Source organism: Agrilus planipennis, unplaced genomic scaffold (assembly GCF_000699045.2).
Source record: "Agrilus planipennis isolate EAB-ADULT unplaced genomic scaffold, Apla_2.0 scaffold5, whole genome shotgun sequence".
Classification (NCBI taxonomy): Eukaryota; Metazoa; Arthropoda; class Insecta; order Coleoptera; family Buprestidae; genus Agrilus; species Agrilus planipennis.
In genome coordinates this window covers 2,355,987-2,369,364 of record NW_020442468.1, presented here as the reverse complement: position 1 = coordinate 2,369,364, position 13,378 = coordinate 2,355,987, and the positions used below count along the sequence as shown (strand labels likewise).

Here is a 13,378-nt window from a genome sequence, read left to right as displayed (position 1 = left end):
TTTCCATATACGTTTAACGAAAGCCTTTACTGGAGGATGGAGGTAAATCGTGTACAGAAACTTCAGTTCGCAGCGTCAGTGTTACGACAACAATTGTGTTGTTGCAAAATTTAAAATCACTTTACCGTACGTATATTGGTTTTCTTTTGTCGTTTGTTATAAAAACACGTGTATCGAGGAAGGCTGTTTCGTGTTGTGTATTGCTATCAAGATTGTGCGTTTTATACGGTCATCATAAATATATAAACGGTGCGGTAGAGTGAATCGAAGAAATTACGCCCTATATAGAAAGGTATGATAAATTAACCGAATTTTGCATCGGAAATGCATGTAGAAAGCGGCTTTCTTATGACTTCTGATTTATTTGGTAACAATAAAAAAAATATAATGGCTGTACACGTTTTTGTTTCTCGATGATTGTCAAATATAGTTGGATTTCAATTTACCAGGCGCGTAAACAAATAAATCTTTGAAAAGAAAGTGTGGTGAATATTATGCTGTATGCACTAAATTTTTGGCTTTATCAAGTTTACCCACCTACGTCTATGTATAGAGACGTGGCCTTAAGACGGCCCTGGAATTTAACATCAGTATCAGAAAATTTCGTATCAGAACTGGCGTAGGTACGCGGATTGAGAAGGTTATAAATGGGGAGATAGTTATTGGAAGCAGAAACAGGACATCGACTATAATTAGGGATGCGAGGACTTCCTGAGTTTTCTCGAATTTAAAAATGGAAAAAATTTTACTAGGTTACTTTAACTATACTTATCGTCACTTCTGAACGTTTCCAGAGAAGACGACCTTTGAGCAGTTTCTCAGAAATGTCGGAACTATTTTCAGTTTTGTTCTTGTTGGATGGTGACAGATGGTTTCTGGTGGAGGACAGGTTGTAGACGGCAAAAAGTTGACCAACGTACGCTAATATATATTTAGAAGTTCTTCCGCAGACTCGATATTATTAGATTCTATTTTGATCTCCGTAACCCAGAGAATTCGGACTATATACAGGGTGCTTCAAAAAAATGTATACACACTTTGAACTTCCATAGAAAATTTATTTACCGTTCTACAAAGTTAAATTTCAGGAAAATAGAAAGCTGAAAGTCCAATGTAAATGAAACATAAATAACAAATGTTAATACTGTTCAAATTGGTGACCTACAGCATCAATACAATTCTGAGTACGAGTCACCACAGATTCTGTACATCGTATCAAAACGTCCAATGAGATTTCTCTACACACTGCTTGAATCTCATTCCAAAGAATGTCTAGGTTACGTGGTTTACGTTTGTACACCTCATCTTTTACTGTGCCCCACAAGAAGAAATCCAGTGGTGTAAGGTCTGGAGAGCGTGCTGGAAACTCGATTGGCCCCCTGCGTCCTATCCACTGGCCCGACAAATTTTGATCCAGGTAAGCTCGTACGTCCCCCATGTTGATATTACAAATTCCAACTGATAATATAACATAGAGGGACGATTATGCTGGCACCTGGCGAAGAAATATACCATTAGCCTTGTAGAGCGGGAAAATTACAATAGTTTAAAGTGTGTATACATTTTTTTGAAGCACCCTGTATATATCTGTATTATGCAGATAATCAAGGGGAAGATAATGTATTCAACTTCCGATATATCCAAATAATAATTAAAAAAAAACCCATTTGGTTAAAACAATATTAATTTGTTGTACGTCATATTCATATTGTTTCTAACGTTGCTTTATAGTAGTAGGTCCCACATATGTACGTTTATTTGTTTTCCTTGGACCACATATTCCACAAATATGGTCAACTAACTTTGTGAAATAATCTGAACATTTTACACAAAACAGACTACAAACCAAAATTAGAAGTATGGGTCACCTTGAGGTTACGAGGGTGGATTGATAAGTTTCCGGCCTGACCAAGAAAAACAAGGTTTTTAAAAATTTTTTTTTTTTATTTCTCAACATAATCTCCTCCAAGGCTGATACATTTCTCATAGCGGTGTTCCAGTCTATTAATGCCATCTCTATAGACTGATTCGTCAAGCTCCTCAAAATAACCATTTACAGCTTCGATTACTTCTTCATTGTCCGCAAATCTCTTACCGCCAAGCCATTTTTTGAGATTAGGGAACAGAAAATAGTCACTCGGGGCTAGGTCTGGAGAGTAAGGAGGGTGCGGCATCAATTCAAACTTTAGATCGTTGATTTTAGCCGTCGCAACGATTGACGTGTGCGCTGGTGCGTTATCGTGATGAAACAAGATTTTTTTCTTCGCCAGATGAGGTCGTTTAATTTTCACCTCGTGGCTCAAACGTTGCAATAAGTCTGCGTAGTATTGACCAGTGATAGTATTACCCTTTGCAAGGTAATCAATGTATATAATACCTCTTGCATCCCAAAAAACAGTAGCCATAACCTTGTTCGCCGAAAAAATTGTTTTTGCCTTCTTTGGAGTTGGTTCCCCTGGTCCAATCCACTGTTTAGACTGTTCTTTGGTTTCAGGAGTGTAGTGGTGGACCCACGTTTCGTCAACGGTTACGAATCGACGCAAAAATTCGCTTGGATTACGCTTATACAATGACAAATTTGCGGTAGAAATGTTTTTTCGAATCAATTTTTGGTCGACTGTTAGCAAACGCGGCACCCATCTTGCACAGAGCTTTTCCATATGCAAATGTTGGTGCAAAATATGTTGCACACGTTCATATGACATCTTACAGGTCTCAGCTATCTCACGCACTTTCAATCTGCGGTCTCCCAGCACTATTTGATGAATTTTTTCGATCATATCTGGAGTTGTGACCTCAACGGGGCGTCCTGAGCGAGGCCCATCAGAGGTGCTCACACGACCCTTTTTAAACTCGGAAACCCACTGCTTAACGGTTGAATATGACGGGGAGGATGTCCCCAGTGTTGAGTCCATCTCTTTTTTAATTTCCTTCGGCGTTAACCCCTTCAAATAAAAGTATTTGATGACAGCACGATTTTCCTGCTTTTCCATTTTTACGAAAACCACAGAGGCGTCTTGTTCAGCGTGCTGTCAAACCTACACTAGCAAGGAGATCGGGCTGAAACTATAGCTACAAGCTATCCAAGGATGGTACTATAGAATGTCACCTCAAGGTAGGCCTAGTGGCGTCATCTCTTGGTTAGGCCGGAAACTTATCAATCCACCCTCGTATATTGCCACGTGTCCCTTAAAACACACTTTTCACACTTTTATAGTTGTACACCCTGTAAAAGTTCCACAATTTTAATGTAAAGTGATCTTGACAAATAAAATCAGAGCAACGGGCATATCATGTGTATTTGGTTGCAGTTTTGTAGCTCTTATAGCCAAATCGCCTCCGTTCATGCTTGATTGCTATTATTTTTTTAATATTAACAACTGCGGATCTACTGAAATAAGATTTTGAGTTTGACTAGTTTAGGTCATCCAAGTTTGGACGATAGGTATCGTTATCAACGGTGGATTGGGGTTATTTTCAATAATTTTATAACCAAAATGTGTGTATATGCAACCTACTATGCACCGGAAATTAGACATTTAAACCCGTCCACTTCTTTGCAATTGTTCATTTCCAAATGAAATACATTGCTAATTGTTAATTAAAGATTCTAATTAATCAAAAACAATATGGATATCGAAAGTAGCCCACAAAGCAACCCCTACATCTTCTATGAAATCGTTTTTTAATCGTCAGTTTAAAGGAGATCGTTGTATCATCAGGTAAAGATGATTATGTGATAGAACTACGACGGTATCAGTGTTGTTGTAGCTGTACCATTCTGGATTGCGGAAAGGATTATGGTTTCCGGTAAATTTATTTAAATATGTATAGAGCTATAATACGGAAGGGTTTTCTCAGTCTTTTTATGTGTGTACTAATGGTTTGTACATAGTCACGGTGAAATGATTCCGTCTGTGATATTATTGACATCTCTTTCGCCTAATTTTATGTCTGTGCTATTTCTGGCTTCGACTAAATTGAGTTCATTAACCATTCCTTGTTGCAACACATGTGCATGTAGGTACAGTCGTCATTCTTTTAATGTTCCTGCGTTAAATGCTTTAAATGCGACTCGACGATTCTTAGAAGAGGAAAATCTTCAGAAAATTCTCCGTATGCAAATACTGGAGTTTATGAATATTGCCTTGTACTGTATTTTACTCACGTCTTGCTATTTAAATCAGTTCGAATTGCTTGTTAAGCATACGTAATCACTTATTATAATAAGAATGCGTCAACTTTCAATGTTTCTGATGTCTTGTTCTCTTCATTCATTCACTCGAATAAAGAACATTAAGTTTTTGATTAGAAACTTATCGATTTCGAATTTATTAGTTGTCATCTGATTTTCTTTGTTACTTAGTTTTATATTAATGTCAAAACTTTATTCAAAATATTCCCTGTAACGTAACGGCAACTCCATTGAAATTGATTTAATAATTCTCAAGACTGATGCAAACAGAGATTGAGATTCACTAATTTGCTTCAACTAATTAAGATTTATTGTATAGAGAAGTTAACACCTACTTGTTAAACTTTAAATATTTTTGTGATTAGTGTCTTTTATTCCAAAACAAAATCAATGGATGCAAATAACTGATTTTCCAATTGCTTCTTGAGACATAGGAGAAGACTATTGAGACCATCATAATTTTGCATTCGCTTTTAAAAACAGGTCATCAACTTTATATAGAGCACTTAATACATTTTAATTGACCCAATAATGAGTTGGTTTTAATGGATGAGTTCATAAAATAGGTCGTCACAATTAAATTTTATTTTTAACGCTGATTTTATCATTTTTGCAGTTTCCTTTTTAGTATGACTACAAAATTGAGATCACTAGTTAATATGCTATTAAAAGCTAACGATAAGAGAATTAGTTAATTAATGTTATTTCTCTTTTGTTTCAGGTAAGGAAGATATTTTAGGTTTTTTTGGTGGAATTAAACACACTTTGCAAAAGTAAAATTACTGAATAAAACACAATTAAAACTTAACAAATTTAATTAACGATCGCTGAAGGATGAAGTAGAACAGTTGAATAATAGATCGGAAGTGTTAGTAGTCTTGAAAATAAATTTTAACGAAGATTAAAAGGGTGGAGCTAGAAGTATTTTAACTAAAGTAGGGATCGAATCAGAAGAGAATGAAACTTGGAAAGAGTGATTAGATGAAATACTAAGAAAAAGATTTCGCCCCAATGTACCTAGAAACCCAATATTAAAATGCAATTAAGAAGTAATAAGAATTATACAGCTCATGCTGTTAGTAAACGAAATTAAAATGTTAAGGGATTAGTGGAAAGTACAAGTAGTAAAGTAATTTGTAGAGAGAATAATAGAAAGGTACAGATACAAAAGGTTTTGAGAAGATACATTTGAAAGCATATTTACATAATAACAATAGGAAATATTTACAAAAGAAAGAATTGAATTATACGTTACAATATTGAGTTGGGAAAAATATCAATATATCAAATATCAAAAATATATAAGTGATATCATATCGTAACAAAAATATATGTGGCAAATATGTGTAGCCACAATATCAAACTTGGAGTTGTATCATCCAAAGAGATAAGATATTATGTACAATAACAATATTTTCTAGACAGTATCTATTCTATCAAATTGGTGTGATATTTTTTTTTAAAAATTCGATAAATTTTGAAAATTAGGGTTAAACAAAGCAAATTTACCCCAATATTGAAATCTCATCTACAGAAGAGGCTGTAATAGAACTCTTGGCGACAGAAAGTGGATTTATTTTTAAAATTTGGGTCAAACGTCGTAAATGTGCGTTCCAAATTACAAAAGTTACTTTGTAGTTCATTGTTTTTTTGTAGAATAAAAAATTAAAAATAATAACCTCAGACATAACAATTTACAAATAAATAAATTTCAATTGGTTTTAGGTAGGTACGGCATGTTTATTGACACTTTTTATAACGTCAATTTAGGGTTTCTAATTTTCATTGGTTTAAATCACAGGTGTGAAAAGTATGCATTAGATTTTTATTGGCGACAGGTATTAAAATTCCTAATGGAAATATTTTTATGGTCGATTCAAAAGTATCTAATATGGATTAGATGATGGTGCACAGATGAAATTAGAATTAATTGAATGTCATAAAATATGAGTTGTTTACGACATACATGTGATCTAAGTAATAATAAACGTTATTAAAGTTATTATGCAGAACTGTAGATTCCTTAAGAGTCAATAAATTCACTCATTTGAGAATATCTAACTGTAAGAGTAAAACTTTTCTTCGTATCTCATGCTGCAGTTTTCTAAGTATTGTCGTAACACAAACACGTGCAACTTTGGCTACCAACCGATAGGTAGCACCACTTGCGCACTAATTTAATGTATTTTCAAAAATTCAATTCAGTTTGTGGATTTTAAGTCATATGAATATCCCTTTGAAGTGTATAAGAAAGAACTAACGCCATAATAGATCAAGTTGTACAATAATTCTATTGTGAATGCCGAAGTAGAAAAAAGACGATCGTCTATAAAAACAAATTAAATAGGCGATAACTTTTGCTTTTACTATTTTAATTTTTGTATAATCTAGCGAAAGTGTCATTAATGTTTTTGGGTGTTAGAACAAGACGACCTCGTTAATCGTGGCCGTAAAGATTGCATCAAAAATAATACATAGACGTTGCCAAAATAGCAGTTGCGTCCCATAAATTAGCCATCGTACGTAACCTGTGGATGTCAGATTAGTTAGTCCTACTTGCTCACTAATTTTAATACTTTAACTTTAAAACCACGTGAACAATGTTGTAACAAAATTTAAATCTTCTTGAAAAGTTTTGTATCAGATTTGACACTCATGGATTATTTTAATTTGATGTTATGTTATGTTATGTAAAGTTAGGAGACGAAATATTAGAAGACTGATTTTAGAAAGTCAGATAAGTCAGAACGGAAGGAGTAGTAGGAATATAAAGTAGAGGATAGCACAGGGTCGAGTTGCCTTCAATAAAAAGAAGTCACTTCTATGCTCGCGAACGATCAATTTAGAAATTCGAAAAAGATTTGAAACGAAAAGGTTAGGAGCGTTCAAAATGTGGTATTACCGGTGAATGATGAGGATGCCGTGGATAGAGAAGGTTAGAAATGAAGATGTATTAGAAAGAACAGGAGAACAGAGGACTCTATGGAAATCAATAAGAAATAGGCGAGATGAGTTGGTAGGACACCTTCTCAGGCATGAAGGTCTATCAGAGTAGAAGCAGGAGTTGAGAGGAATAGAGGTAGACCTAGATTAGATTAAAGGATGTGGGATGTTCTAGTTTTAGGGAAATGCGAAGATTAGCTCGGGATAGGAAGGAATGAAGGTGCGTTTCCTGGTTCTTAGGACTGACGACCTTATGATGATGATAATGATGTTATAAACATATAACATAATAAACCCTTGTATAATGGCTTAAATAAAAGCTTTTTATAATAACAACAACGAGCTATTAGATAATGATACAAATACGATAAAATGGGTGCCTAGAAACCATCATTTGCAGACTTTACTGTTATATGACCATCAGATATAGCGAATATACAAGTAAAAAAAATGAACACTACAATTTGGCGTGCTAGGATATGTTACCTACGAATGAACGTTAAACTGTATAGCCATTTTTTAAACGTTGATTTGTGTTTATTTCAGTCGTGACAAGAACTAATGGTCCTAGTGGTTCCAGTTAATACATGTTTACGATTAGTAGCATTAGTCTTAATGGATCCGCGAAAATATTTGTGGAATTAGAATGAATCAGTTTTAGTCTTCTCAGTAAACGTTTGTTTAAAAAGTCTAAATTATTAATGCTTAAAGTAAATGTTTCAGTTTCGGTTTAATTGCTATAAAAATTTCAATTACAGCTAAAAGGTGGTACCTACCTACCTACCTACTAAAAATGTTTTGTTTTGAGAAAATAATGTAATGTTCGTGGTTTTAACAAATTAACTTCGAAGACTGATAACGACAAAAACTATTTATTTACAGTAATTATTAAAGAATTTAAAAACGCTATTAAATTATTACTAAACTTAGGTTATGAATTATTCTATTTATTTACACTACTGTTGATATATCACTATTCACTGCGCTATTTATTTCACTGCTACCGTTATCAATTTATTTCTGGAGTCACTTCTGCAACGGTCAATTTATTTCTACTCTTCTCGGCGATCGTCTCTTCCTTTAAATACTCTTTTGTTTCCTTTCTGGAACCGTCTAGAAACATCCGGATCGTTTGGTTTTCTTTGAACTGTTTAACTGCTTTCTCAGAACGCAGGTACGACACACACATTTATAAATACGGCGCACATGAAGAAAGGCGCCAGCGGCACGTCGGCGAATCGATAAGTCGTTCACGCACACGTGTGCCCGATCGCACACAAACACACTCGTATGAAAGTAATAATTTTTCGTTTAGTCTTGCGTTATTTTGTCTTGGTCTTGCGCATATGGTCTTGGTCTTACGCATTTGACCTTGGTCTTGAATATTCGATCTTAGTTTTAGTCTTGGTCTTGTTACTTCGGTCTTGGTTTTAGCCTGGTCCTTGTTGAAGATGTCATTAATATTAAAACAGGACAGATGTGAGGTTAGAATACAGGAACAAAAGATCGAAATCCTTAAATATTTGATTTGATGATGAAAAAAATGGCCTCGTGAAAGTTACGTTGAAAAGCAACAATTGATAGCTGCCGTTGAAGAGATGTAGTAAATTCTTCAGAAATGCTTGCCTTTTGGATTTTTTTGCTTTATTATCTCATAGTTTAGACACATGTATAAATTACATTCAGAGACAGATTGTATAAAAAATACCACATCAGGTTTTATATTATTGTCACGTACGCTGTATCAGCCTTTTCCTTAGCTAACATAGAAGGTACCAAAGTCATTCAATTGAGACGTGCTTTTTTGCTGATACTTCTAAGTACCTACTTCTCGCATCCGTCATATGTAATAAAGTGTAGCTATGCACAGTTTTAGATAAGATTCTGCAGTGTGAAAATGTGTGTTGAGTCAAGTGCAGGGTATTATACACAACTGAATTATAATAAAATTAATCAGGTGGATGTGAATGATTTGCACACAAATCGATAACAATGATTGCTGAAAAGGAAGCAGTTTAGCAGGTATTTTCTTAATTTCTATAACAATTTTAGTAACTGGTTGGTAATTTCCTAAGTGGGGCCATTTTTTGTCCCCACTTTGGTCTCGATTGATTCATCATCATCATAATGTCGTCAGTCCTAAGACTGTTTGGACACACACCTCCACTTTCTCCTATCCTGAGCTAATCTTCACATTTCCCCAAATCTAGAAGAACCCACATCCTTAACTATTTGCGAACAGTAATCCAATCTAGGTCTACCTCTACCCCTCCTAACTCCCGTTTCTGCCTCTAATATGTCTCTGACTAGACCTTCATGCTTGAGAAGGAGTTCTACTAACCTATTTCGCCTATTTCTTATTGACTTCCACAGAGTCCCCTGTTCTCCTATTCCTTCTAATACCTCTTCATTTCTAACCTTCTGTATCCACGGTATCCGCATCATTCGCTTGTAACACCACATGGATTTATTGCAGAAGGTTTATTAATAAATTAAAATAATTGTATTACGCCATCGATCGTTTCAATCATGAGTAATATATATAAAGTGCATACAAAATAAAAAACATCGAAAAAGGGTATCGGAGCACTGTCCACACAATTAAAAGTGCAACAATTTGGTGTGAGTAAAATCATCGAGTGAAATTCACGTAGCCAAACATCAAGAATTTTTAGTGAGAAATTTGGTCCAGGTTAGTTACAAATAAAATCCTTTTTATTGATTTTGGCATCTTCTAGTGCTGCTACGCGGACATAACAATGTTTTCTATAGTTCCCCTTTGGTTATGCTCAGGCAGGAAGTTCCACAATGTGCAAAATAAAAGCAATTTCGTGTGTTTCAGACAATTAAAAACCAGAACAAAAGGAAATGAGCAGGCAGGTGTAGCGGAAGCGGAATTTCATGTAAATTTATTACCTCTAACGACTAAAGACTTACGTAGTACATGACAACTATGTTTCCCAAACCGTTTACATGCGTAAGAAGAACGGGCAAGGTTATGAATTAAAATAATAATTTTATTACACATACAAATAGATTGTTTCTGTGCATGTCTCAAGATTTAGTTGAGGTCGTTTTATTTTAATGTTAATTTCCGCAAATGAACCAACTTCAGTCTTCCATTAGGAATCGTTGAAATGGGTGGATGGTGGTTGGGTTGAGAAAGATGAGACGGACGAAATGAAGGAAGAAGAGAGTGAAAGATTACCTGTGGAATGTTACTGGAAAGGAAACCATAGAAAAGCTTGGGCCTTGTACAAACGAACCCGGAATCGAACCGGAGTCCTCCCTTGAATGCTAAACAATGATTTAAACCTCTAGGACATTCTTTAACAATCAATAACCACCTCTACTAAGAGGGCGGGTGACAATTTACCATTTTAGGGTGCCAGTTCTCCCGCTGGTTTAACTACCAGCTACTTTCGGGTGCCAGTTCCACCTTGTCCTAAATGGCAACTGCCAATGTCAACTGTAATCGAAAATGTGTATCAATTTTTGTGCTTTATCACTTTTGACATGAGTAGATGATGAATTGTTCGGTTAACTGTTGACTTTTTTACAATTCATTCTAGCCCTCTTACACCAGAGTGGTGGAATGAGGTACTATTAGATTTGTTTGTAGAAATGTTTCTCTTTCTTTTATCTTCCATGACAACAAGATTGATGTTCCTAATGATTGTTCTCGTAGAGGTTGGAGGTGTTCTGTACCGGAAACGATACCCCCGAGAACATAGCGGTTGCAGTACTTTGTGAGCAATTAATAAAGTCTGTATTGTGTCAACGTAAAAGCAAAATTATCAGCCCACGCTAGCTGTATGACTTTCATCATCACGCACACAACAATATCGTAATGTTTTTGTTACTTGTGAGTTGTTAGTCATATAGATAGATACCAACTGCAATTGTTTCGTTCTTTTCGTCCTACTTTAGAATGACAGCACGCTTAATAAAATCCGTTTCCTTTGTTGCAAGCGTTTTGTTTTAATATTCTTTTTTGTTGCACTGTCTGATCTGTGCGTAGTACCAACAACGGACCAGTGTAAGTTGGTACCACTTATATGAACCTACTCGCAAAAAGATTGTGAAGGTTTTGTAAATATGGTTTCTCAAAAAGCAAACATGCTGTCAGTTATTATCCACCGTGCAATTTCGATACCTTCGTGATTACTTTAGTCATACTTCGGTTACATATTTGCTGTGCATCGCCCACGTATCTTGGTGACATTTTTTTTAATACCTTTACATAAGGGTACTTCTACGAAGAAATGTAGTCCCTCTCCCCCAATATGAAGAACTCAAATCTGTCTTTGCGTCAATATCTCGTAATTTCCATGCATATATTATTTAAAATCTTCCTCAGTGATGAATATAAATAATACAGTTTCCTTCTGAAGTTTTTTATCTTGTCGAAATATCAGTCTACTTTACTTTGTGTCTTAATCGATAGATGGCTGCTTTTTCATTTGTTAAAAACGTAGTACCTACCGGTGCAGTCCCTATTATTTTTGTTTGCTTACATTCCTAGGTCATTTGCATACTGTTTCTCTATTTTGGTTTGCGAAATAGGAAAAATGCACAACGTACTAACGCGTTTGTTGTTTTAAATAGACACGTACATGTGTACACGCAGCTGTTCTCAGAATGAAAAAGCAATTATTCGTGTTTAAATCAACAAATAAATTCTATTCTTAAACGAAATACTGTACATGATGGCGAACAGACTTTCGTGAATAATACACTCTTGTAGTAGGTAAAGCACTTTGTAGATCTCCAATAGCAATTAAATTTTAGGTTAGACCAACTTCCTCTTTATTGTCCGGACTTGGCTTCTTTAGCAAAAAAACTATGTATTAGAATTTATCTAATGGATGGAGTAATTAATTAATTGTGTTGCAGATGTACCTACTAACCATTACAATTGTTTATGGCGTTCATTCCTTGCCTTGTTGACTCGTAATAAATAATTAAATATTGCAAGTTACAATGGACAGTCGGTGTGGCGCCACGTTGCCAATTCAAGATACTAATGGCGTCGTTATTAATACAAAAATCTGGTCTGAGGGAACTGGTTCTGAAATAAATAAATTATCCATTCGATCTGACCGATCTCGTTAAAGAATTGTCAATGAAAATATAACGTATTTTTATCAAACACCACTTACTTATTAGTGTCTATAAATTATACTCATTCATTTGCACGGATTGAAATATCACAAGTTTCATTTCAGACCGTTGTGTAATATAGATAATTAAGTAGACGTTAAACTCAGTATAATTATGGTAGTCGTTAAAGTACGCTTTGTAGTGTCTGATAATTAATAGATCGAGTAAATGTATCTGACATTAGATCTTAAAGGATACCTTACATGTGTCGTATTTTATACTCTAAACTTTACTTTACTAAAGTCACGCCTCAGGTTTTTCATATGATTTGCTTCCTGCCTTTAATTTAATTATTTTAGTTCAAGTTTATGAGCGTATTTATCAAAATTTTTATGATCTAATTCTTCTTTGAACAATTTTTAAGAAACACCAATTGGCATTAGACTTCATAAAATTGAATGGAATTAATGTTAAAACTGGCTAGGTTGGATTAACCGTGATGGCTAGCAAAAAGCTCGCCAAAAGATATTGAGTGAACTGCAGAACGTCTTTACAAGTGGTAACTTTGTAGATACAAAAAATTATAGCCTTTTGTTTGTGTTAGGATCGTTTATGAAGCAGTTGTCGATTTTTATTATCTGCTTTCATTGTGCTCTGCAGAATCAGGGTCGGCAAATATACGGCTTTTAATAAGCCCTAACAAACGAAACATTGTAATTTACATAAGAAAATTTTTATTTTCAAAACAACTGCCGTATTCAAGGCCGCCAATAACGTCCGATTGGATCGAACAATGGAAAATTATCCGTTTGACTTCTTCAGCGATTATTTTCTTTTTGGAAGAATGAAACAGAATTGCTGGAAGAAGAGGCAAACGATATCTTCTAATAATGGCTATCAGTCTGTCACTAGTCTCGCCTAGTTGCCGCGAATTTCGTACCACAATTGCTCGATTTCGAGCAAAAACAGCATCGCATTAACATAGCTAAGGAGCTGTTGGACTACGTCCGTGACGACCCAAATTTGCTCCAGAGAGTTATAACTGGTGACAAATAATGGGTTTATGGTTGTGACGTGAAACCAAAGCTCAATCATCCCAATGGAAGCTGTCGTAGAATGAGTAGGAGAACAGACAGC

At 35.0% G+C, this 13,378-nt stretch overlaps 1 protein-coding gene across 4 annotated transcripts in view; it reads left to right on the top strand.

Moving 5' to 3' along the window:
* Positions 1-13,378, top strand: part of LOC108735588 — a 74,577-nt gene that overhangs the window by 41,495 nt on the left and 19,704 nt on the right. Inside the window, exon 1 of one of the 4 annotated variants that reach the window (XM_018467610.2) lies at positions 79-292. The exons of the other annotated variants lie outside the window; for them this stretch is intronic. The gene's annotated coding sequence lies outside the window, so the exon portion shown is untranslated. Of the gene's footprint in view, positions 1-78; positions 293-13,378 lie in introns of those variants that run through there. 4 annotated transcript variants of the gene reach the window in all.